Source organism: Heloderma suspectum, chromosome 1 (genome assembly GCF_057233095.1).
Source record: "Heloderma suspectum isolate Gila_16-S chromosome 1, 16-S_ref, whole genome shotgun sequence".
Lineage (NCBI taxonomy): Eukaryota > Metazoa > Chordata > Lepidosauria > Squamata > Helodermatidae > Heloderma > Heloderma suspectum.
In genome coordinates this window covers 140101807-140127224 of record NC_139458.1, presented here as the reverse complement: position 1 = coordinate 140127224, position 25418 = coordinate 140101807, and the positions used below count along the sequence as shown (strand labels likewise).

The 25418-nt window shown below is 44.4% G+C and overlaps 1 protein-coding gene across 1 annotated transcript in view; it reads left to right on the top strand.

The window, feature by feature from the left end:
- The window catches only part of CLCF1 (cardiotrophin like cytokine factor 1), a 48366-nt gene that overhangs the window by 11984 nt on the left and 10964 nt on the right, over positions 1-25418 (top strand). The window lies entirely within an intron of this gene.

The window sequence follows — 25418 nt, the reverse complement described above, 5'->3', positions numbered from 1 at the left end:
GGGCTTTGTTAACCTGTTCAGTAATCCAACCTGGGTCAAAACAGCCTAGATCTCTGTCGTCAGAAAAAATCAACCAAGTACAGGGCCAAGTACAGATATTCTCAACTGTTCTACATCCTTTCCACGGATCACCTGAATGCAGCTTGCAGACCAGTTTGAGAACAGCCTATGCAGGTGTTACAAAACTGAAAGCATGGAGGGGACACAGGGATACAGGCACCACCCCGCCCTCTCCATGCCCAAGTTGACTGGGGAGGTTTGAAGAGAGGTTGTAACTGCATTTGCCTGGAAATAGTTACAGTCTTCCACACACTCTGGAGCTCTGTACAATCATAGTTCCTGATTGTACGTAGGACTCTACGGGCACAATCTTATGCATGTTTAGACAGAAAAAAGTCCTACAACTCCCAGCATTCCTCATGCTGAATTCTCTTCCCCTCCCGCACCTACACAGAGAAGGTGGATTGGGCTAGAGATCAACCATAATGCTGGGAGGAGTTTTTTCTGTCTAAACATGCATAGGATTGTGCCCTTAACTGTGTTCATCTGAATACACTTACAGCCTCTCTTTCCCAGTCAGGGGTCAGAACATGTGTCCCCTTCATGTTTTCAGTTTTGTAACACCTGCATAGAGCTAGCCTCTGTTCTAGATGAAACCCTTCTCTGCTAAATGGCTTGTAGGCCCCTTCCAACCCTACTATTCTATGAAATGGAATGGTGGCCATTCATTCCATTAATTACGGTGTGTGGGGGTGCTGGGGGAAAGACTGCCCAATGAGCTCTTGCCCAAGCTCTTAAAGACAGGCTGCCATCATGTCAGCCTCGGAGAGCCCACCCATGGATGCGGCTTGCTTTACCTTGTAGCTTCCAGTCAAGAAAGTCTGGCGAAGGGAAAGGAAAACTTCCTTATCATGTGGCCATAGAGGGCCCCACCAGTCCTGGATTTCAAAACAAGACGGAACCATCCTTGCCATGTATTCGCCCAATAGTAGTCCGTAAAGAAATGGCTAGGGAAATCTATCTTAGCCCTTAGCCTTACATGCTTCACTAGGGTCAGGGGTAGGCAACCTGACATCCTCCAGATATTTTGGACTACAACTCCCAACATGGTCGATGCTCAGGAATTATGGAAGTGGTAGTCCGAAACATCTGGAGGGCAGCAGGCTGTCTGTCTCTGCACTAGACCCTTCCCCGGTAGCTTTCCGCTATCACACGCACCTCTTAACAGACAGATCCTGTGCAGAGTTACGCTTGCGCTACTCTATAAAACTGATTTTTAAAATGTTCTTAGACTTTTTCAATGCAGTGAGTCCCTTTGGGGGCTCCGGCAAAAAAGCGGGATACAAACCAAATAAATTAAACACAACCGATGGATTTTAATTCTGCAGGAGTTCAGGGACACGCAAGTCAATCCCCCTTCCCATCTACCACACTTTCTCCCGCCACGCAGAAAAAAGCGCTATGCCCCCGGTAGCTCGGAATCACCCCGTTATTATGGTCGATCTCTAGCCCGATCCACCTTCTCTTTGTGAGTGCGGGAGGAAAAGAAAATTCAACTCTTCACCTCACCCCAAAGAACCTCCTTTCTACTGACGGCGTACCCCAAGGTTGCAGAAATGCTGTCGGGCCCCTTCCCGCCACGTTTCGATTTCTTCTTCCAGTTCTATTCCCGTCTCGAGAGCAATGTAGGCCAGGCTTGGGGGCCTCAGGGCCGTCCTGATCTGCCCAGCCGGGATCCGGCCTTCTGGGCCTAATCCTGCCACCGTCCTCACCCCTTGCTCTCTTCCGCTTCCCCCCACCACATCATCCAAGCCTACGGCCAGCCCTCGTTTGTCTTGGAAGCAGCATCATTTGCAACTCTGGAAACTCGACCCTCCTCCTTCTCCTCCACCCCCCACTAAGGCCCAGCTCTCATGCCAAAGCATGTAGGGGGGCTACAGTGTAAAAAGCTGCGTGGGGGGCTCACGGCACCGCGGGGCTAAGCCAGGCCAAACAGAAGGGCAGTGAGTCACACAAGCGAGCAATCCCTTCCTGGTACTACGCCACTCAACCCGTCCATTTTCCGTTCACCCCGCGAGGCGTCGGTCTCTGGCCAAGTGGTGTGAAGACTACTGTCTTGCCTTAGGCCCAACCCTCTCACCACAGGATCATGAGCTTCTGTATTCTTTTCTTTTGCCCTCCTCACTTGACTGGTGACCGGATTCTCTACAGTGCCAATCTTTTGCATATCAGATTTAAGAATACATAAATCAGAAATAGAAATAACTCGAGGGAACCTCCTCCAAACACTGGAGAACAAAGTGGTTCTCTTTTTCACTTTCATATTTTTCCCAGCGACACAGGGTTTTTGAACTTCTTTGTTCCCGCTTTAGGGGTGTTCTTATGCAGGACAGTATGGCTGCAATCCTATACCCACTTACCTGAGAGTACGGCCTATTGAACACAATGGGACTTACTTCTGAGTAGATTTGCCTAGGATTGAGCGGTTAGCCTGCATTCCTAAACACTCTTACAAAGAAGTAGGCCCAACGGAACACAGAAGAACTTACTTCCAGGTAAAAATGTATACGACCACACGGTAAAAGTCATAATTGCATTTCCTGCATTTGTGGTGTGTTGTTGTTGTTGTTGTTGTTTTAAACATTATTGCCTAACATACATATTTATTTAAAGATAGTTCTTTTTTGCCTTCTAGCTTGCATTAACGACATTCGTACACACACACAGAGCATGAGAGAGACTCATAGCTGCTTATGCAAATGCATGTTTACTCTGAAATTAAGTCCCAGCCAATGAAGCTTACTCCTGGGTGGCAGCCTTGGTGTCATGTAGTCAGTGTTTATGTATCCATGGCAAAAAAATAGGGAAAGCACAATGGCCTATAATTAGGATAATCAAAGCACCGAACACACTAAATCATATCTGCCTTCAAGGATTAGAACCTTAGCTTTATGTTGTGACAGAAGACAGTAAAAGCCCCATAAGCCATTAAGGGCAGAATCCTGTGCATTTTTAGACAGAAAAACCACCTATAACACCCAGAATTCTCCAGCTAGCCATGCTATGAAAATTAATTCAGCCATGCTAAATTAATTAAATGGACATCATATTTAAGGTTGCAATCCTATGGATATTTACTTGGAAGTAGGTGTATTGAACTCGGTGGACCTTACTTCTCAGTAAACATGCACAGGACAGGTATATAGGGTTCACATGAAGAATGATGTTGATTTGTTCTGAGTGACTAGTTGATGTTTCTGTTCAGACATTTTTACCCTGCTTGGGTTGCTGTGCTGTTTGCTTCTTTTCTCCTGCATTTTAGTGTTTAGAAACCCCAAGCTCTGATAGAGGGCACTCAATTTCCAGTCAAAGCAGTTATGTTTTTATGGACATGGCAGGGCTGGCCCTACCATTAGGCAGAGTGAGCAGCCACTCAAAAGGCAGATGGTGGGGGGCCAGGTTGGTAGCAGAGAAGTGTTGGAGGATAGAGCTGTGGATGTGTCCTGCACCCTCTAAGCTAGCTTGCTGTCCCTCATGTGTGGTGGAGGACATTGTCCCATCAATACTGTTGAAGCAAGATTCACTCTAGTTGGCTTTTGTATGTGGAAGGTAGGGGGGGACACAGCATTTTATCCTTTGCCTCAGTCAGCAAAGCATCCTGAGCCAGACCTGGGACATGGTATGTATTAACAAAGTATATGGAAAGGACAGAGCCAGCAAATGAGAATGAGGTATCTCCCCCTTCCATATTTGTGATGTCTAGAGCCGTTTTGTCCATCACTACTTATTGCCCATTCCTGATCTAGTGATAGCTTACTGCCCAGTCCTATGCTGCTTCTGCAGTCTGTGTTTTCTCTTTCAAGATCAGTTTCCTCATTACATTATGATGGGAATTCATGTATAGTTTCTCATAACTACAAATTGTTTTCTCACATTTTCCCTATTTTGAGCCAACTGAGGCAGAAAAGTCCTTCGCTATAAGTTATCTCTTGGCATAATGGTTGTGCACTCATTCCACCAGTTGTATCATCATTGAGTTGGAGGAATGGGCCTTAGTTCAACCCACTGCTCAATGCAAGTATTCCAGAGCTAGAGCACGTGCCAATAGATGGCTGTCCAGCTTCTACTTGAAGACCTCTAGTGAGGGAGAGCCCGCCCACTCTTATGTAATTGGTTCCATTGTCAAACTGCTCTTACTGTTAAGAAGCATCCCATAATGTTCATCCGAAATCTACACTCCTGTTACTTAAGCCCATTAGATCAAGTCTTGCCTCACGGGGCAGCACAGAACAAGTCTGTGTGACATATTTGAAGGACGCTAATGTGTCCTCCTTCGGTCTTCTCCAGGCTGCTCATTCCCAGTTCTTTCAATCTTTCATCATAGGATTTGTTTTCCATACCTCTGACCATCTGCGTTGTCCTCTGAACTCATTCCAATTTGGTGACACCTAGAACTGGACACAGTACTCCAGGCAAATAGACAAGAATCCAAGCTTTGCTACAATGCTATGTCATTGTGTTTTATGGTGTCAAATTTTGTGAACTGCCCGGAAAGCTTTGGCTATTGGACAGTATAGAAATGTAATAAAATAAATAGAAATTAATATGAAAGATCCATGTAGACAAGAATCCAGTTCCCAGCAGCAGCTATCCAGATGCTTTTGGGAAACCCACAAGGAGGGCATGAAGGCCACTGCCCTCCCCACTGTGGGACCCCAGCAACTGGCAGTCAGAGAGATTGCATTAAAAGAAAGGAATTCTGGGAGATGATTTATATGAAGGAGTACTTGGAAGCTGCTGTCAACACACTGTTGAGGGCCCATAGAGAGCCAAAATGGTGGCGGGGGTGTATAAATGTAAAAATAAATACAAATACAATGGGTGTGAGGTTTCCTTCCAAATCTCCAAATACATGTTTGATTGCAAAATGGATGTGAACAGGGGGGGTTTGCACACTTATATGTGTTGAGGTACGTGTGTGTGTGTGTTAATGCAAGGGCAGACTAATACTGCAGGCTGAGCCTGAAGAATATCGCTGGACCTGAGTGTTGAAATTCTCTCACCAGAGCTGAAATAGCAAATAAGAATGATGGACAGTTGTTGGCAGAAGAACCATGATGGGAGCTCCTAGTTCTGGGAAGTGATGGTATTTCCTCCACCCCCACTCTCTCCCATTCCACGGACACACACACACCACTACACGCCGAAAGAGATGTCAGTTGGATGGAAATGTGTTGGAATCAGTCGTGACCTTTCCCTGTGTTGGGAACAGGCACTTTCGTAACGGGCTGTGACGTCAGGAGCCTCCGTGGTTTCTTGCTAGGCCAGAAAGGTCGCTGTATTGTTCTGGCTTGGCTCCCTCTCTCCCCCACAAGGAATTCCCTCCAACTAGGAGCCTTTCTCTCCCCTGAGTCACTGCTGCCTCCCTGCATACTCGTTTGGACATCTCCCCCCCCCCCCCCGCCCTAATCTCACCACATCTCAACCCTGCTGCTTAGTTCTTTAGTAGCAGCCTGAACTTAGAAACAGTCTGAGGCAAAATTCAGTGGCAAGGATAGGATCCTTTTGCCACAAACGCCCCATCTCCTAGGTTGCTTCACTGATGGGACCTCAGCCTGGAACCAGCCCCCCCTTTTAGAAGGGAGATTTGATGGGGCTGGGGGCAGTGATATCAGCCCCTCCCTGCATCAAGGTCTGTTTAGTCTGCGGCTCTATAATAACCCCCCTTCCTCAGCACCACTGTAAACATCTGTCAGGGTCAATCTATCCCAGGGCCTTGCCAGGCACAGCTTCCTTTGCCCCATCCCCCATCATGCTCTCCTGTTCCCTCCCTCCCTTTGCTTGCCTCCTGTACCATGCTTGGGCAAGAATTTACAGAGACCCATTCATTCAGGAGCCTATATGAGGAAATGGGGTACAAGCCCCTTCTCTCAGTTCCTTTCCAAGTTATGGGAGATGACATCAACAACAATTGAAAAATTAACATAAGTATACTCCTGTTATGTGAGCCAATGACTCATGGTTCAGTAATGAGCAGTCAAAACGACTGAGTGAATGAGGCATGCCCCCCTCTTGAAGGTTTTTGAAATGCTGGCTGCAGAATATTTTGGCATAGGCAGTACCTTTCCGTTCTGCCTAATGGCAAGTTCTGTGTAACTCAAAAGCTTGCAAACTCCTACACTGGCAGAAAAGGATATCACCTTACCTACTTCATAACAAAATATGCAATTTCCTGCAACCTACAAAGCAGATGTTTACATTTAGATACCACAAATTACTGGCACATTCTTCACTACCTCTCATCAATTTTCTCTCTCAAATACAAATTTTTAAAAATGGATACATTAGTAAGCTTGTTTGAGATGCTCTTGAAAACAGCAGGCACTGTTAGCAATCAAAGAGGTATTGCTGGAGGCTCGTGTGTGATCTGCTTTGCAACACAGAACGCAAAGTTTAGCCCTACAGCCTGTTTGCAATGGCATAGCATAGTGGAGAAAAGAGACCTGAACATATGCAGAGTACATATTCTGTGACCTTCCCATTTCTCACAGTGACTTAACTGCAACCTGTGAGTTAGCACACCAGATATCTGGGTTTATGGGGAAGGTTTCCGAGAAGAAGACGGGATTCTCAGACAGGCCTGGACTACCACGTCTTTCATTTTAGAAATAACAAAACACCGACATCTCCACATCCAAGCTGCGAAGGGTCATAGCATTATTTTAACTTTTTTAGGATTTGTATTACACCCGCTCACAGGAACTAAAATCAAAAAGAAATAGGAGGCTGCAGGTCATGTTGGAAGGTTATTGACAGAACTCTAGAATCTAGAGATAGTTTGTGGTTTCAAATGTTCTGGAACCGTGGGCAGCACCCTTTCTGGGGATAATAGAGCTGACACCGTTGAGGGCTGGCCTGAAGATGAGAATCATAGCGGGGGGGGGGGGGGTGAAGTAGAGTTATTTGCATCTGTAATCCCAGGGACAGGTTTGCAGGAATCATGGGGCATAAATGGAGCTATTTACAGGGAGTTGAGGATTAGAATAGCAGGATGAGGGTGGAATCACAGAATGGAGTCAGAACTATTTTTATGGGGAGCCCTGAACTGGAATAGAAGCTGGTCAGCAAGTTGGGGTTGTGGCTCATTTGCAGGGAGGGGGAGGGGAGTGTGGGCAGGGGCAGCAGTACACAATGCTAGAGGAAGGAGGCAGCCCATTTTCCTCACTAGAACATTAATAGTCAATGACTTCAAGCATCCAAATATCCTTGTGGATGTCCAGTAAGCCAGCAGCTTGCAGACCATATAAAGGATTGTTTCCCAACTTGCTACAGAGTAAGGGAAAGCGGTTCTGGACTGAGTGTCGAGTTGCCTAGCAGGGTCAGGTCACAGTGCCTGCTGTGCTGGGGAATGAAGCCCAACACAGGACAGATCTGGCAGGCACAGCAGAGAGAGGTGTAGCAGCCCAAAGTATGGGATACCAGCCAGGGAACCAGTAAGTCCATTTGCTAATCACTCAACAGCTCTGAATGCTCAGTAGAGCGTTTACTTTGCTGGGATCCCAAACAAAGATATCCCCAATACACGCCAGGACTTCTGTCGTGCAGGGGAGACCTGTGGTTTTCTCCTAGTCTCATCAAACCCCAGAAACAAGAAGCAAGGGTTTTTTTTAGTGCAGTAATTGCTTATTCTTTGGGGGCTGTCTCCGTGATAACAGATTCTCAGCTTATGCTACCATTTCAGTAGGGCTTTTGTGGCTTGCCATCTTTATCTTGGATTCCGTTTTGGAATGGAAGCCTCTTGTTAAGGAGCAGAGTTACAAAATGCTGCAAATGGAGAGCAAAATCACAGAACGGAAATTGTATGGAAGTTCTGTTTGGCTGGGCTTGGCTCATATTCTTCCAGAATACTGAAGGTAGCAAAATGTCAGCTTCTTAAAGGCAAGAGGGCAAGGTAGTAATAAATGCACACAGATAACCCTCAGTTTACTGTCTTGGGATCCAAAACACTTTTTACAGCTTTCCACTTACCAACACACTTCTTTTCTGCTCCTCATCTTTCTCACACTTCTCATAATTTCTCCCTTCTGAGTTTCCCTGTTCTGCTATGCCTGACTTGCAATGCCTAAACCCCTGTTTTAGACCTAGCCATCCCATGGATCTTTCAACCTTGCACCCTATATCAGCCAGTAGTATTACCCTGTCACCATGGCCTTCCTTTAAATGAAAACACCCAGTCTCATACTTCTTTCCCCACACTTGGTTCTGCTTCTTGCTCTGCTTTAATAAAGGGGATCAGAGCCATGCACCCAAAGAATAAGAAATAAAAAGTTGGTCGAAGAGAAAATATCACCGTAGGGCACAACCCTATTCAGATAGGCAGCCACCTCCGAAGTCGGAGACGACTCCCTATGCAAAGCAGGGCAGGAGAAGCATGGAGGGGATCACTCCCTCCATACTTCTCCTGCCCTGCATTTTTGGCTAGATAGCCAATTGCAGCTGTATAGCCGCAGGAGGGCTGAGCGGGGGAGGAGGCTGCTGAACGACATTGGATGTGTCGTTCAAGCATTTCTGCCCTCCCTGTCCCAGAACGCGCCTTTTCGGCCGCTCCGTGCTCCTCTTGTGAGCGCGGAAGATGTTCTGTGCTGCCTCCAAGGCAGTGTGGAAGTGGGGGGAGGTCGGTTCTCTGGGAACCGACCTCGGAGTGTGGGTTCCAAGGTCGGTTCCTGGAAAACCAGATATCCTATCGGCCATAGGATTGCTCCCTTATTTAATTAATTCACTTACATTTATTTATTTATTAAAAAATTTTATTCCATGCTTCAGCTGAAAAGGCTCCCAGAATGGTTTTACATACAATCAGTAAAAATAAGACAGTCCCTGCTCACAGGTTTACAATCTAAAAGACATGACACAAAAGGAAAAGAACACAGGCAACAATTCTTAAGTTAAATAGTTATGTGTGAACCACATCTATGTGTACAGACAGCACATATGGAAACAGGCGATCCTTCAGGTACCCTGGTCTTGGGCTGTGAAGAGCTTTAAAGCATTTTGAATAAAGTCTGGAATTGTGCTGGGAACCAGTGCAGTATATATTTGTGTGTAGAGGTGCAATAATATAAATGGCACAGTTGGGATAGCACAGTACTTAAGTTCACATTTCCAGTTGGAATTATGTTCCTCAGTGATCCGGTTCATTTGTCATGGCTAAACCCTGGGTAGTTTTGAACAAGCGGGTGTGAGCAAATGTGCTGGCTCCTGGGCAACTGGCCAGTCCTGCTGAACTAAATTAAATTTACAATTCTGGGTTCAGACATTATGATAAACAACCCAGGGATGATGCTTCCCTGGGTTGTTTATTGTGATGTCCAAACCCAGAATTGTGGGTTGTTGGGGAAGAGACAACCCAGAAGAAACCATGGGCTCCAACTCTGGATTATCTCTCCCCCAACAACCTCCAATTTCAGGTTCGGACATCACAATAAACAATCCAGGGACGGGGTGTCCCTGGGTTGTTTAGCTCTGTCCAGTTGTAGCAGGAGCAAACAGGTGGAAAGAACCAGCACACTCACTTGTTCCCACTTCATTCACAACAGGTTGTTGTGACGTGTGAACCAGGTCTACGTATCCTGTAGCTGGCACTCTTGTAATGTGACATCTCTCTATGATTTTGTCCATTCAAGGTGCTTCATGGAAGAGAACTCTAAAATGCTATGTGTGCTGATTGCAATTCTCTTTGTGTGGATATTCATCTAATGTCAAGAGTCTCTTTATTTCTTGTTGATTTATACCTTAGCTTTGTAAGTTAGGAAAGAGATTCTCTGTCACAGCAGCAGGTCCCTCAAAAGTGTCTAATCCTCTGGATGAGGCAAAATCTCCCACTATGGTAGTTTACCATCATGGGGCAAAATACATTAGGAGGCATCTTTTGCCACCCCAGTATCAAGCATGATTTTCCTTTATTGTTTTGGGGAAAACATTTCCTAGGGTAAAGAGTAGAGGAGCAGTGGTGGGACATCTTAGCCCCAACTTTATTATTTATTTATTCCTTACATTTGTATCCTGTCTGTCTGCCAAAAAAATGGCACTCCAGGTGTGTAACAATAAATTAATACAGATTAAAAACAGAATCTTGATTGAAACTGAACATAAAAAGAAATCAATTAGAAACACAACAGTAAAAGAAATAAACAGTATCCAAACAGTTAAAAAGCCCTTCAGTAACACACCAGCTTACGCGCCAAAGGCCTGTCTGAATAAAAACATCTTTGCCTGCTGCCTCCTGGACAACCAGTAAAGAGGGAACCAACCTGGCCTCCCTCCACAGGGAGTTCCAGAGCCTAGGAGCGGCCACTGACAAGTTCCTTTGCCTACATGATGTCAGAGAACATCCTTCAAGTTTAGCTCAGGAGAGGAAGATATGTTTGAGTTCCAAAAGCAGCAGAGGTCTTTTCTGATACTAAGGCTGGAACCACAACTCAGAAGAGGTTCTGTTGAGTCCTGTTCTGGATGTTTACACGCACCACCTTGGGGCACTAGAGACTGAAAGCATCTCCATTGTTTTAGGGTATTTTCACAAGTGACACTATAAAATTATTCAATTTTAGAACGTATCACTTTTGAATATTGTTAATAGCAGAGAGGTGTTTTTATTTGAACATATGCTCTAGCCAATTTTGATAGCAGCCTATTTGCCTTGGCTACACAGTTTTTCCTCTAAGATCTGGACAGTTTTATGATTCACTGTTCCCACTTCTAATTTATGGCTGCTGCTTCACTATATTCTTCTGGTTGTCAGCTTGTACTGCAGTGAAACATCCACAGTGGGACCTGCTCCCTAGTCTGTGTGCTCAGGATTGCAGCCTCAGTTTCACTTAAGCACCCCTCTGGTCAGGCACCCTGTTGCTTCCCAAATGTTAAGGATGACACTCATACGAACAAAAACTGGTCTTCATTCACAACTCCTGTATTGGAACCAATCTCTCAAGTCCTGGCAGCTTGATGGCCTCCTAGAAAATTCCCCCACCACACCTTCTGATGCACCATGTGGGAATCACCATAACTTAATGATTCTGTGCAGGGATCCATCAAAAGCAGCCCATCTCGGCTGGGGATTTGTTTCATTTTTGTTGCAGTTGGTTTGGCATCTTTAGCCCCTTTCAGTTTTGCTGATTTGCAGGTCAGGAGGTGTGTGGCTTGGGGAACAATAGTTATAGGACTTCTAACTTTTATATATATATATATATATATATATATAAAGTATATGATTGTATCTGGCTATTGTTGTGTTCTGTGGTGGAAGAAAATAGTGGGTGGGACTATAATGAATTTCACTGCTTGTATGATGTGTGTGTGTGTGTGTGTGTGTGAAGGAGTGGGTCCAGGACTGCAGTGGGAACCATGGCTCTTTACTCCTTGGATCCTGCCCCCAGGGTCCCCCTCGCCTCTCCAGGCTGGGCTTTTAAAGGGAAATCGTGGCGCCTCCACATGCCAAGTGACCCAGGTGAAGGAACATGTGACACCTGCTTTAATGGGCTGCCGGCTTCCTCCGCTGAATCAGGGCCAGCTCCACTCCGGCCCCCGGCCAAGCCGGCAGGGAGGGGTCACCAGAAGGCTCGCCGCGGGGGGAGGTAGAGGAGCCGAGGCAAGAGAGCCACTGCGTTGGAGAGGATGCATGGATGGAGAGAAGCGGCTCTGGGAAGCGAATGAAATGGGGGGGGGGGCGCTCCAAAGCGAAGCCCGGCGCCCCGATCCTTCTCCGTCTTCCCCTCCCCATACAATCCTGCCAGCTGGACACGCTCTTTCCATTAGGAGCTGGCAAGGCGAGTGAACTGCGCAGAGATAGGAGGGTGAAATGTCGCCCTTCTTCGCCTCCTGCCGCTTGTTGTTCCAGCGCATTCAGTCGCCGCACCCGCCTATTCTATTGTTAATTACGGTGTAGGTTTTGTGACATCAGAGAATTCGGAGCCTTTTTTAGCCAATCGACCCTCAAAGTGCCGTCGTGGATTTGCATGTTGCCATCCTACTGGCTGCGTGGCCAAAGCGGGCAAGATCGATGGGCGAAGTAGTGCTCTTTTGAGCACAGTGCAGGTAAAGACACAAGGATAAAAGCCCTAAGTAGCATCAACAGCGGGCATGGCATCTTGCACGGGTCCCCGTGCTGATTTCAATACATATCCACAGTAAACAACTTTAAAGATAGTTTTGACTGTCAGACAGAGCTGCCTAACCAGGAGCCCGGAGAATAGGAATTCTCATGCAGCCTGATGTTGAGATTTACTTCCAAGTGAACACACAAGTTCAAAGGGACTTACTGCCAAGTAAATGCGCATATGATTGTGGACTCAGCAAGACAGTATATATTGCTGAATTTATGTCCGTGGGTGCATGACTTCCTGACTGTAGATGTATGGGATTCTCTTCACATCAGTGCCCCAGTAAGGATGATGGCATTGCATCATACATGGTCACATGGAATAGATCCAAGTTAGCTGCTTCAATAGGAATTTATGCACTGACATAGGGGTCTTGGTGCAAACGGTACCCCTGTGCTTATCTAGGGCAGTCAGATTGAAGCAGGGTTGCCAGGTTGTTCTTTGTTTTCAATAACCCCATGCCTTTAGTAATAGCCTGACACATAAATTAAGCAGGTGTAGATTTCTTGGCAGGGATATAACTGATAGGAGAAGCTCCCCCTGCTAAATTTCTGTGTGCCAAAACGATGTTAAGGGCTTTTAAAAGCAGGGTCAGTTAAAAATAAATAAATGGTGACCTTCCCCTGGAGGGCCTGCACATGCCAAGTGACTCAGGTGAAGGAACATGTGACACCTGCTTTAATGGGCTGCTGGCTTCCTCCACCACATAACATATACAGCTAAAGATTTCTTTGGGTGCAGAAAATCGGTACAAATACACTTAACTGAATATTCAACATTGCCAAGAGATTTTCTAGATTGTAAGCCCCTTGGGGCTGTGAGTTGCCTTCTCTTTGTAAAGTGTCGTGTGGGTGGATAGTGCTAAATAAATAAATAATGCTGATGACGAGGACAGATTATGATTTATTCTTATCAATGAGCTTACTTGTCTTTAACAGCATGAGTCTTTGCTGTGTTCTCCCTTCCGTTTACTTGCATTGGTGCCTTATCACTCAGGCTCAATTGTCCCGCAAACAACACTGCACAATACAGTTGTCAGATGAAGATTGCAGATAGCCATATTGAACTATAAGGGGGGAAAAAACCAGAAGTAACAACAGAGCAATATCTCTATTAGGAGTGACTAAAACATCCCAAAGAAGTGAGCAAGCTTTTGAGTTCACCAGAACTCTTTTTTGAGGCTGAGTATTAAGCAAACCAGGCAGGGGGAGGGGAGAATGGAAAAATGTTGCTGGACATGAAGGAAAAGCCCCCTTCTGCATTTTCTAATAATCTTAGGATGCAATCCTATACATGTTTAGACAGAAAAGAGTCCTACAGCTCCCAGTATGCAGCATGTTGGGAGTTGTAGGACTTTTTTTCTGTCTAAACATGCATAGAAATAGGACAGTGCCCTTATGATAGATGGTTGGAGGCATTCTGCAGATCTAATTAGGTTAGGCTGTGCTAAAGTGCAAAGGAAATTTCAGGCTGCAGCAAGGGCTACTGGGACAAAGAAGTAATGGTTGCTCTCTCCCTTTGAAAAGGTAACAGCCAGATAAAAATCATGCTTGGTGTACCTTCAATTAGAGGTCCTGGAGAAACCCTCTTATTTCCCAGCAGCTGCTTATCCAGTCTTGAAGCATACCCAATGTTGCAACCTCTGCAAGATGGGTGGTGGGTGCTGAGCCCCATTAGCCTCATAAAACAATTGCACTAGGATCAAGCCCATGCAGCTGTACCATTCAAGCTCTGCCCCTAAGGGAACAAGAAGGCCCAAATTCAAGTTTCCTGTGACTTGATTATTTCAACACTTCTGGAGGGGGAGAAGGCAAGGCCATTGCTTATTTGCCTATGTCAGTTATTGACAAGCAAGCAATTTTACAGTTGCCCACTGCCTGACACTGCAGTTGAAGTAAGCGCAGTAACACCCTGCAGGTTGACCATGTGTCATTCCAGGACTTCCATAGTGTTATACTGAACTCTAATCTCAGTGATGAGGATGGGAATAGTTTTTCTGGAACTTCATGACTTTCTGTTGGCATTCTGTACCTGTGTATTCCTGACCATTTTCTTAGTGAATCTTTCTTAGCAGAAGTGGGTAGGGGAATGAAGGTAGACGGTGGAAACAAGACAAGTTAAAATTACAGTAATTTCTAAATTTGGACTGAATGGCTGGAGAAAGGAGTCAGGCACAATTTTTCAGACCTGATGACTGTTTAATCTGTCATTGGCAAAAACAGCCACCTCCAACCTGGTGCCCTCCAGATGTGTTGGACTACAATGCTTATCATCTCCAGCCACTATGGCCATGCTGGCTGGGGATGGTGGGAGCTATAGTCACATCTGGAGGGCAGCAGGTTGGGGAAGACTGGGCCAAAACATGTTCTTGTAGCACTGAGCAGAGCTGTGTGTATGTTTATAGGCCTATAACTGCTGTCCTATATATCACACGTTGCTCACTCACAACCACTACTAAGGTTTCTTCTGTAGCTCAGTGGCAGGGGCCTGAGTTTTAGAAGCAAGAGAGATTGAGTTTGATCACAGCTGCCACCATGATGCATTCCAGATGTTCATGATTTTATTAAGATATACATAGAAATCACTTCCCATACCAATACAGTTCAAGCACACCTTACAAGCAGAACAGCTAGTTGATCAAACGATGATGCTTTGCCCCACTTGCCCCTGAACAGTGGAAGAGGTACTGATGTTATATAATGGTCTGGTTCACAGATAGCACTAATCCATGGTTTATTTAACCCATAGATTGTTGCCCTATCCAGGGTTTGTCTGGCAGATGATCAAAGAAACCATGATTTGTTTTCTCAATCTCTGGGTTGTTTCCCACCTCCTTCATCCACTTCCTATGTGTATCCCAAATACCTTTGGGGTGCTGTAATACTGGTGTGTAGAGCAGCTGAAGGATTTTATAATCACTCTTGCCCACCACCTCTGTAGCCTGGTGAAACAACCCATGAACAACCCATCGTTTGCACATAATGACAACCTATGGTTTAAACAACCCACAGTTCACAACCCAACAACAAACCATGGGTTCTCTTTCTGGGTTGTTCATGGCTAACTATGCTATCCTGTGACTGAGATTGCTCCTTCATGGAAGTATGCGGGCTCTTTACATGACGCCGTGACCCACCTGCACTTTTTTTCTGTTTTTAAATAGATCACAGATAATGAGCTATCAAATTACCCTGCTTGTGTTCCACTTCAATTTCCTCCATTAAAAGAGTTAAAGTGGCAAGAAGAGGAGCGAGATCAATGAAAGATAATGGAAGACTGAGATACAGAGAGAAGGTGGCGGGGAGGAAGCACACGTAAATGGAGTCAGTGGTGATCCTGCATTTAAAATGGAAGCAGAAAGCTCCATTTTAAATGCAGGATTTTAGGCTGGTGTAGAAATGCCCCCATGTCCCCCCTTGGCTATTAAAAATGGACCTGCCACCCAACTCTATGCAATTTGAGGAAGGTCCTTATTTAAATAATCCAAATTGCTGCAGTGTCGCCATCAGCTAAAGCAGGACTCTTGAACCTCTTTCAGCCCAAGGGCTGAATTCAATTTCAGAGAAGCTGGGGGGGGGGGGTTTACATTCCAATAGTGGGTGGTACCAAAGTACCAAAGTAGGGCAGGGCCAAAGTACCAAAAATGCCAGCCTATTTTATCTGAAAGCTCTTACTCCCAGTAAGTAAATCTTAGGAAAGGCATTTCAAACTTTTAGAATTGGAAGAAAATATGTGCAAAAGCCAGGTAATAACCAAACAATTAGTGGCCAGAGGAAAGGGGGTGGGGCCAGGGGAAAGGGAAGTGGCTCTCTGAAGAACTCCAGAGGGATCCCAGGCAGGCCAGATTTGGCCCATGGGCCTGAAGTTCTGCACCCCGACCTAAAATGAGGATGGGAAGTAGGAGCATGCCTGCATTCTAGTTCTGTGCTGCTGTTCCTTCCTTGGGATTCAGAGGCATGTGGTCCAGTAGGTGCCACATTTTCCACCCTATGGAAGCTACTGAAGCTGTAATCCTATACATGCTTAGCTGGGAGTAAGTCCTACCAAATGCTATGGGACTTACTTCTGTGTAGACACATATAGGATCACATGGTAAGTTTCGCTGCCTCGCTGAATTTATTTCTGGGAATGAAATCCTTTTCTATTATTGTTGCTGAACTTTGCAGGGGAGAGTACAGAGATAAGGGGACAAAAAAAAGTGGTGGAGCACGTGCTTTGTATGCAGAAGGTCCCAGGTTCAGGTTCAATCCCCAGCATCTCCAGGTTGGGCTAGGAAAAACTCCTGCCTGAAGCCCTGGAGAGCTGCTGCCAGTCAGTGTTGACAATACTGGGCTAGATGGACCCATGGTCTGACTCAGTATAAGGAAGCTTTCTATGTTCCTATACTAAAACACATACGCAATACAATATAAAACCAATGGAAAAATAATTAACAGCTTACAGCTAGTTGGGGAATGCTGGGAGTTAAATGACTTTCTTTCTGTATAAACATGCATAGGATTGCTCCTTAAGTTAATAAAATAGTGAAGTGGCTCTCAGTGGTTTGAGTTGTGAACCTTGCTGTAATCTTAATCCTTACTGACATTCACATCCTTTGCATGCTGTATTCAACCTGTTGTCTCTGGATTGTATGGATGCACATGAGTACAGCCATAGTAGGAATTCCTCTGCCATTGTGAACTTTGGCTGTAACTTTTGCTAAATTCACCAATGTCATTTTCATTCCTAGCTCAGGAGGAGAACTTTATGACAAAGGGGATAATGCTATACTATCTACATCTCAATGATGCTGTAAGGATAAAATGGGATATTCCCTGGCAGAAACATGGGCTACAAATGTGATAAATAAAAAAATAATCCCATAAATACAGCTAGAAGGCTTCCCTGTATATGGCACCTTTAATCTTCTTTAAGGTAAAAGCTGCCTGCCTACATCTTGGTGGGGAATCCTACCAACAACAACTTCTTCTACTATACTATTATTATCATCATTATCATTATCAAAATTTATATTCCTGCTGAATCCCATAGTGTTCAGGCGACTGACATCTGTAAAATCCCAGTACAAAAATGTAAACAATACACTGTGCAACTTTCAAATGCCATATTAGATTATGTTTCTGGAAGCGCTACAAGGGACCATTATGCAACATAGCAGGTCTGTGGATGAGACTTTTCATTAAAGTGGTAGCAGGTGCCATTCAATATTTCTTTGAGCCACCACATTTACTGGGGGGTTGCGTGGGCTTCCCCAGCAAGTCCTACCGCTACCTGCACGGTGGCAGCTGTGTAAACAACAGCAAGCACAAACTGTGTGGTGGTTTGTGACTCTAGGTTGCTAAGCGAAGCGCACCTTTTCTGTGTTGTTAGCGCACCTTTTCTGTGTTGTTGCTGACACAATGGCATTCTTCGGCAGTGGCTTTCCCCCACAGAGTGTCAGCATATTTCAAGAAACACTTTCTCCTCTACAACTTGTTTGCAAAAGGATGTGATGCTTGTGAAACGCCACATGCGCTACTCCTTTGTCAGCAGCCCCAAAATGCCAGGCGTGGGGGGTGGGGGGGTCGAGCGCACATCCATCCTTGCAAAATACACAGAACATGAATTACAATTTCTGTCTTCTGCATCTGTCCTTTGCCGATGTAGAACAAGACAGGAAATCTGCGGTTGAGGTTCACACTGATGTTGTCTTACATCTGGCACACAGTTATATGGTATTCTGAACTAAGACCTACTAGCCTTTATCGCTAATCATTCCCACCTCCACCGTCAAGATACATTCCGAAACCCAAGAAGACACAAAGGGGAACAGCGGTGAAGAGAAGGGGAAAGACAAAGCAGATTTAACTCAGTCTAGGGGTTTAGCATTCAAAACTATTCATGTACTAATTTCATCTCATTCCAACTGCTTTCTATTAACCCGCCTTTTTGCTGCAATGCCACATGTGGGCTGTGTCTATTCTGCCTTCCTTTCCCCCACTTTTTATTCGATTATGGAATCAGTTTATCTAGAATAGAGTTGGGCTAACTAATGAATACAGGTAGCAGCATAGCATACCACATAAGTTTGCCAAATGTATGACAACATCAGCAAGGAGTCTGACCTCTCTACTTCCTGGCTTGTTAGAGCTTGGGAAAGGGGGAAAAAAGGTTTAGCATGCTTAAGACTCGTATTAAATGTTCCTCTGCTCTGAAATCTACATTAGATCTTATTTAGATGGCTAAAGATGAAGTTGATCATGGAACTAAATATTGATGGTTGCCTAGGTGCAAGTGCTCACAGGCTTATAGCGACTATCATGCAAAAAAGGGTTAGTACATATCATTAGGACACGTACTTCACAATCCAAAGGGCCATTTCCCCAAGTTTAAAAACAAGAAAGAAAGAAAGAAAGAAAGAAAGGTTAAAATGTGAATGAGACGTGTGTGTGTGTGTGTGTGTGTGTGTGTACTTAGTAATTCCATAACAAATATTTTAGGAAAGCAACAGACCTTCAGTCATTAGCATTTTAAATACTGGTAAAGAGACATGACAAAAAGAAAAAAAAACCAGTGTGTGGAAAGAACAAAGTATTATAACGGAAAAGGGGAAAGTGTATACAATGTGCAACTCAATTTGGCACATTAGCCAAATTAGCTATTTATCAGCTATATTATGATATCTAATAAATATCACTGAAATATTTTGAAATGTACATACAAATTGTTTAACTATGCTATGGGGGAAAAAACATAGCTGTAACAATGTTATAGATCCCTTACCAAATAATGATGTAGAAATTGTCAATTATGATATAGAAAAGAGGTCTATTCCAGGAATATTTATGGTACAATGTCCTTACATTGCACAGTAGAAATAGTACAATTACCAAAGTATAACCAGGGAAAAATATCTTTTGAGAATTGTTTTTTAAGTTACAGAAATTGGCAACAAGTACCTAAAATTAGGGCTTCAATGTGTATACTTATGTTTATTTATATTTTTGTCCCCCACTCCTCCTGCATAATCTGTGTACGTGCACGCGTGTGCGTGTGAACGTGCGCATGTGTGTAGATAGAGATATAGATTTGCTATATGTTTGTGGGGGTGGACTGGACTTCTGGGCTTCTAGGAAAAGAAAACCACTGCTATTTGAACTGCTGCTAGCCTGTTCCCAATTGAAAATATTGGACTATTTGGTTATGTTGTATGGATGGCCATCATTCTAAAGCTAGAGCTCTCAAAGCCTCACCAGGCTGCACAGCTGCTTTGGGAAGTGTATGCTGTTCCTTGACCCATATCCTTGTACTTTGATTAGGTCAGTAGATTAAAGATGAAGATGGATGTAATATAAAAAGAGAACTCATAGTGCACCCCTCAGCTTCAGGGTGAGTCTGGTTTCCTCCTAGCTTCACAACTGAAAAGGGAGACATACATATCCGTGAATCAAACTGGCTCAGTTGTCACTGTTTGTGCCTCCCCACATGTTTCAGGCATGGTATCTCTGCTTTTAAAAATATTTTCTAAAGCACCACATGAATGTTCATTCATTTATCATTGCCATTCATCATTTCAAAAGGACACATGAGCAGCAGGCAAGTTTAGTGATGACATCATAGGTGCCAGCCAATCAGCTCCAAGCACAGCTAGCTTCTGCCTCAAACCTAAAGATTTTTTTCCCTCCAAAGCTGTTCCTTGAGGTACATTTTAACACTGTGAGGACACATCCAGAGCAACCCACTGCATAAAAAAAAACATTATGTGTGTCTTTACCCCTAGTGTGCTTGCTGTATGTTCTGGCATCACATGATTGGTGCTGAGGACCAGAGGAACAGCCTCCTGTTTTTCACAGGCCATTTGCTTCCCTGTGTCCCTCCCTTGTGGATCTTAAGGCACTCTGTAAAATCTTGGATCTGCTTTTATGGAGTAAATGCATTTTTCTTTCTCCGAGACTGATTTAAATACATCCAAAGCTGTTCTTTTCTGGTCAGATTCTGGTTCAAAACCCATTTGATATCTCCTCACCCACCAAATAAGCCCTTGGCTGTTACAGTGGATTGACCTCATAGAGTATTTGACTTGTGGTTTCTCTTTGGTCAAATGTGAACTAAATCAAATATCCATAAATTAAAATTTCTTCCTAACCCTGATCTTCTGAAAAATATAGACAACCTGAGGGTTTTAAAAACTTAATTCATTCTTGTGTCAAGAGTTTTGACAGGCAAGAATATACTTCAACAGATGCATGGAGCAGACTCAGAAGGTGATTGGACAATATAAACCTGGGAGAAGGTACAACAGAGTTAAAAACACCATGCCAAAATACAAAGAACACTTCTTGTTAATTGGGAAGTGAAATATGAACATGTCATAATACATACTCTAAACACAGGGCACATTTTTCTGGAGCACTAAAGCAAAAAATAACCAAGCCCTGGTAAGAACATAGTTTCACTATGAACATACGAAGTGGCTGAAAACCATGTTAAATGATTGGTTTATCTAGCTCAGTACTGTCTATTCTGACTGGCAGCAGAGTCTAGTGTCTCAGGCAGGGGCCTTTCCTTGCCTTCCTCCTTGAGGTGTTTGAAGTGAATTTGCCAGAGGTTTAGCCTGGATTGGAACCTTCTTTGTGCAAAGCATGTGCTCTAACACTGAGCTATGGGGACCACTTTGAGGAAAGGACGGAGTGCGGTGAACCAATCCAAAAGTGGACTACCAAGAAGTTCCATTTCCACAGCCACCACTCCCTCATCACACCTCTCTTGCCTCTGGGCAGCTGTTCGTGTGTGTGAGGGGAAGCTGGCAGTACTCAGGGAGCTAGGTTTGAGCCAGGAGCCTCCATTTAGGAACTTAGGAAACAGCTATATATGGAGTCAGACCCTTGGTCCATCTAGACCAGCATTGTTGACACTGACATGGCAGCAGCTCTCCAGGGTTTCAGGCAGGAGTCTTCCTTCGCTCTACCTGGAGAGGCTGGGGATTGAACCCGGGACCTTCTGCATGCAATGCAGTTGCTCTACCACTGAGCTACAGCCCCTCCTCCAGTTGATGATCCCTATACTCGATTATTGGTATAACTACAAATGGGAGCACAATTACTTTTTGTAGTGAGCTACCCATAATCTTTATTTAAACAATGAGATACAGTGTCATTTTGCTAATGAATTCCGTTTTGGGGGAAAATAGCTTCTCCAATATGTTTTTAGGAATTTAGAGTCAGAATTTGATGGTGTATGTGAAATGCTTCAGAATGTGACCTTGCATTGCAGAAATGCCATTTCACAATGTTTTATATTCAGCTCACACATTAGATCATACAGAGTATCTCATGTTCATCGCAACTTCATATTGGCAGTAGTACTGAGGTCAATTATCTTGGCCCTGCGCCAGGGGGATCCCATATAGTTCTATTTGGCTCCTGAAGTATTCTATGATTTAAAAGCCATAATGGGCAATTGTGATCATCTGACATCCAAACGGTCTGGAAAATAAATATAATCAGAAATGCGGGCACGGGGAATCCTTTGCATAAGAAAATAAATGTAGTGATAAGTAACAAGGCCAGAATCAGTTATATATGGTGATCAGTCAGTGTAATGGAGCCATTTGAACAAGAAGGCCTGATGGGAAATCATTTATTTAGACGTGAAGACGGTAGGTCACATTCTGAGGCTGTGTACAGATGGCAGCTTTCACCACTGCTGATTTAGTGCTCTAACCACACTAATCCAGAAATGGGGAAAAGGTATCTCAATGAAGAGGTAGCAATTAGTGTGGAGATTTTGTGCTGCACTTGGGCTGTGCCACCCATGCTGATCCTGATAGTTTCTGGTTTGATTTGGACTAGCAGCAGTACACCCTAACTAATTTAAGAGCCAGGGTAGATAGGCAAGCAAGCAACTTTACATTATAGTGGCCTTCAAGTAAGATGCTGTGCCTTGTAGGGGCAATGTGTACACAAGAAGACACCAAGCAACAAGCCCAATTTCCTCTTTGCTAGGAGAGACCAGTACTAGAATTCTATGTCGCGCTGTGATTGCCCATTTCGAAACAGGAAAAACTAGAGATGTGTGTTAGAAGAGCTACAAGAACTATCCAAAATGCTATGACATGTCTCTCAGTGAGAATTTAAGATGGTGCACTTATGTGTTTAGGTTACACAAGGGAAGGTTAAAAGTAACTTGGTGATCTGCCAGAGGAAACAACTGAAAGAGGATTTTAAAAAATAACCTATTTATTAGCAGTTTCAGTCTGCTATATCAGAATGTTGAGAAACACATCCAACTTGCTCTTGTAACATATAAACAAGCCACAGTGCAAGTCGGATGTGTTTCTCAATTCAAATCTTCAGAAAAGATTTCAAATCTTTCTGGCTTAGTGGAAAATGACAAGATATTCAGCAGACTCCAAACATTCCCACCACAACTCTAAATAGGTGGTGTTTTCTTCCTTTGCTTAATTGACCATTAGACTCCACGCATCACCCTTTCTATTACAGACACATTTAGGACTGAAATTCTAACAGTTGCTTGTAGGTGCCTGGTCAGTTCCCTATACATTGTATTCAATTCAAAGTTTTCAGGAAGATTGAATAAGAACACTAAATTATTTTCTGACAGTAGACATGTCATTTTCTGTTACCATGTCCCAGTCTTCTACCATCCACAAATATATTTTAATGACAAGTACACTAGATACAATATCTGAATGGAGAAAATTTCGGATGGTTATATAATCTAGCAGACAACAGATGTTTATCAGAATAATTAAAGGCTTAGGGCTAAAACTAGACATATTTAGATTAGGGTGGAAATAAACACAAATCTTTAACGATGAGGAGATTAGCCTTAGGTACAGCCCTACAAGAGGTTCTGGTACATTGTGTGAGTCATTGAAACAAGGTTGCTTGCCTGTCTAATTAATCTGCAGCATCCTATCTGCAGCGTAATGGCTTGAATTATGCAGAGGGTCTGAGAGGATCATCATAATGGATTTCTTTGTCTTTCATGGGGCCAGATTAACAACTGTTTGGACCCCAGATAAAGCAAACACTGGGGCCCTCCACACTAGCCATTGCTCGTACAATCCTGATAGAAACTGCATGCAATGTAGAGAAGCCTAACATTAACTCTGTAACTATACATGACAAATAAAAATGCAGATATCATGTTATTGGAGCCACTATTGTGTTCTAAAATCTACCTTGCAAATAGGATGAAAAATGTTACTACAGAGGGCCAGCCCTACCATTAGGCAGAATGAGGCAGCTACTCAAGCAGCAGGTTCTGATAGGTGGGGAATGACAGCACCATGTTGCTTGCAGGACATAATTGTATGTTACACATGGCCTGCCCTGTACCCCTAAGCTACCTTCCTAAGCATCTTCCCTGAGATGCAGTGGAGGACACTGTCCCATTGCTGTTTTGAACTAAGATTCAACTTTCAGTCAACTGACTTCAGTACATGGTACGGAGGGGGGCGCAGTTGCCATAGGCAGCAAAGTGTTTTGTGTTGGCCCTGTTAGTAGGCCACAATACAGGAGGACAGAAAGTTAGCTGGGGTACTGTGGTTGTACTGTGGAATATATGGTTGTATTGTGGCTCAAAGGGTACTTGGTCTTCCTACTGAGAACCACAAGAGTAGGAGATAGATTTTATTCATTACAGCAGTCCCCTACCATTCATTCCTCACTCCTTCTGGAAAGAATGGCCATGATTAGGCAGAAGACAGGCTATCCTTCTTCTACCGGACACCCATTAGGAAGTGAAAGCACCCACTGGGGTGGTTAGATGTACCTGCCCTTTAAGCCCCTATTGTTATTATTGTTATTATTATTTATTACATTTCTGTCCCGCCCAATAGCCAGAACTCTCTGGGCGGTTTACAAAGATTTAAAACATTAAAAATACAATATACAGCGATTAAAAACCATTTACATAAAAAACACATAAACAGACAATATACACAAAAGAAACATATATCTAAAACAACTTCAAACAAATAATCTAAAAAGCAAACAACCATAACCATAAGACATTCCAGGATCGATTAAAACTTATCATATGCTGCCGAATGCCTGGGAGAAGAGAAAGGTCTTAACCTGGCACCAAAAAGATAACAATGTTGGCACCAGGCAGGCCTCGTTGTGGAGATCATTCCATAATTTGGGGCCACCACAGAAAAGGCCATCTCGCTTGTCACTGTCTTCCGAGCCTCCCTTGGTGTAGGCAGCTGGAGGAGGGCCTGAGATGTTGAGCATAGTATAAGGGTAGGTTCATGTTGGGAGAGGCGCTCCGTCAGGTACTGTGGTCCCTATAAAGCCTAACCTATAGGCTTTATAGGTTAAAACCAGCACCTTGAATCGGGCTCGGAAACATACAGGCAGCCAGTGCAAGCGGGCCAGAGTCGGTCTTATATGTTTGGACCTTGTGGTCCCTGTTATCAATCTGGCTGCTGCATTTTGCACGAGCTGCAGTTTCTGAACCATGTTCAAAGGCAGCCCCATGTAGAGTGCATTGCAGTAATCTAACTTGGAGATTACCAGAGCATAGACAATTGAAGCCAGATTATCCCTGTCCAGATAGGGGTGTAGCTGGGCCACCAACCAAAGTTGGTAGAAGACACTCTGTGCCACTGAGGCCACCTGAGCCTCAATTGACAAAGATGGCTCAAGGAGAACCCCCAAGCTATGAACCTGCTTCTTCAAGGACAGTGCAACCCCATCCAGAACAGGTTGAGCACCCTCCATCTGGTCAGAAGAACCACCCACCCACAGCATCTCAGTCTTGTCTGGATTGAGTTTCAGTTTATTAGCCCCCATCCAGTCCATTGTTGCAGCCAGGCACCGATTTAGCACATCCACAGCCTCACCTGAAGAAGATGAAAAGATATTGTTGATTTCCCCCCCCGCTTCTTAAAATCTGGAAAGGAATCAGTACAAAAGAAAATCATTAGATTGTGTAAAGTGTGTAGGAGAGGGAATGGGTGGGCCCTGTCCCTGATGGGGAGAACGGCGGAAGCACTGAAGCAGGAGGGAATCATCTGGGCTGGGCTGGGCCTGGGCGTGGTGCGAACAGGAAAATGCCGCGGGATAGTCTTTAATGAAGCGCGAGTGGCCAGGGCCGGGCTGCGTGTTTCTTGGGTGAATCACCCCAAGTGGGAGGCCCTGGCATGAGTAATGGGGTAGGCTTCTGTGGTGGCTATGCAGGCATAACCGCCTCCCCAGCCTTGGCCTGCTGAAATCAGAAGATACACAGACACGCTTCAGCATCGGATAGAAG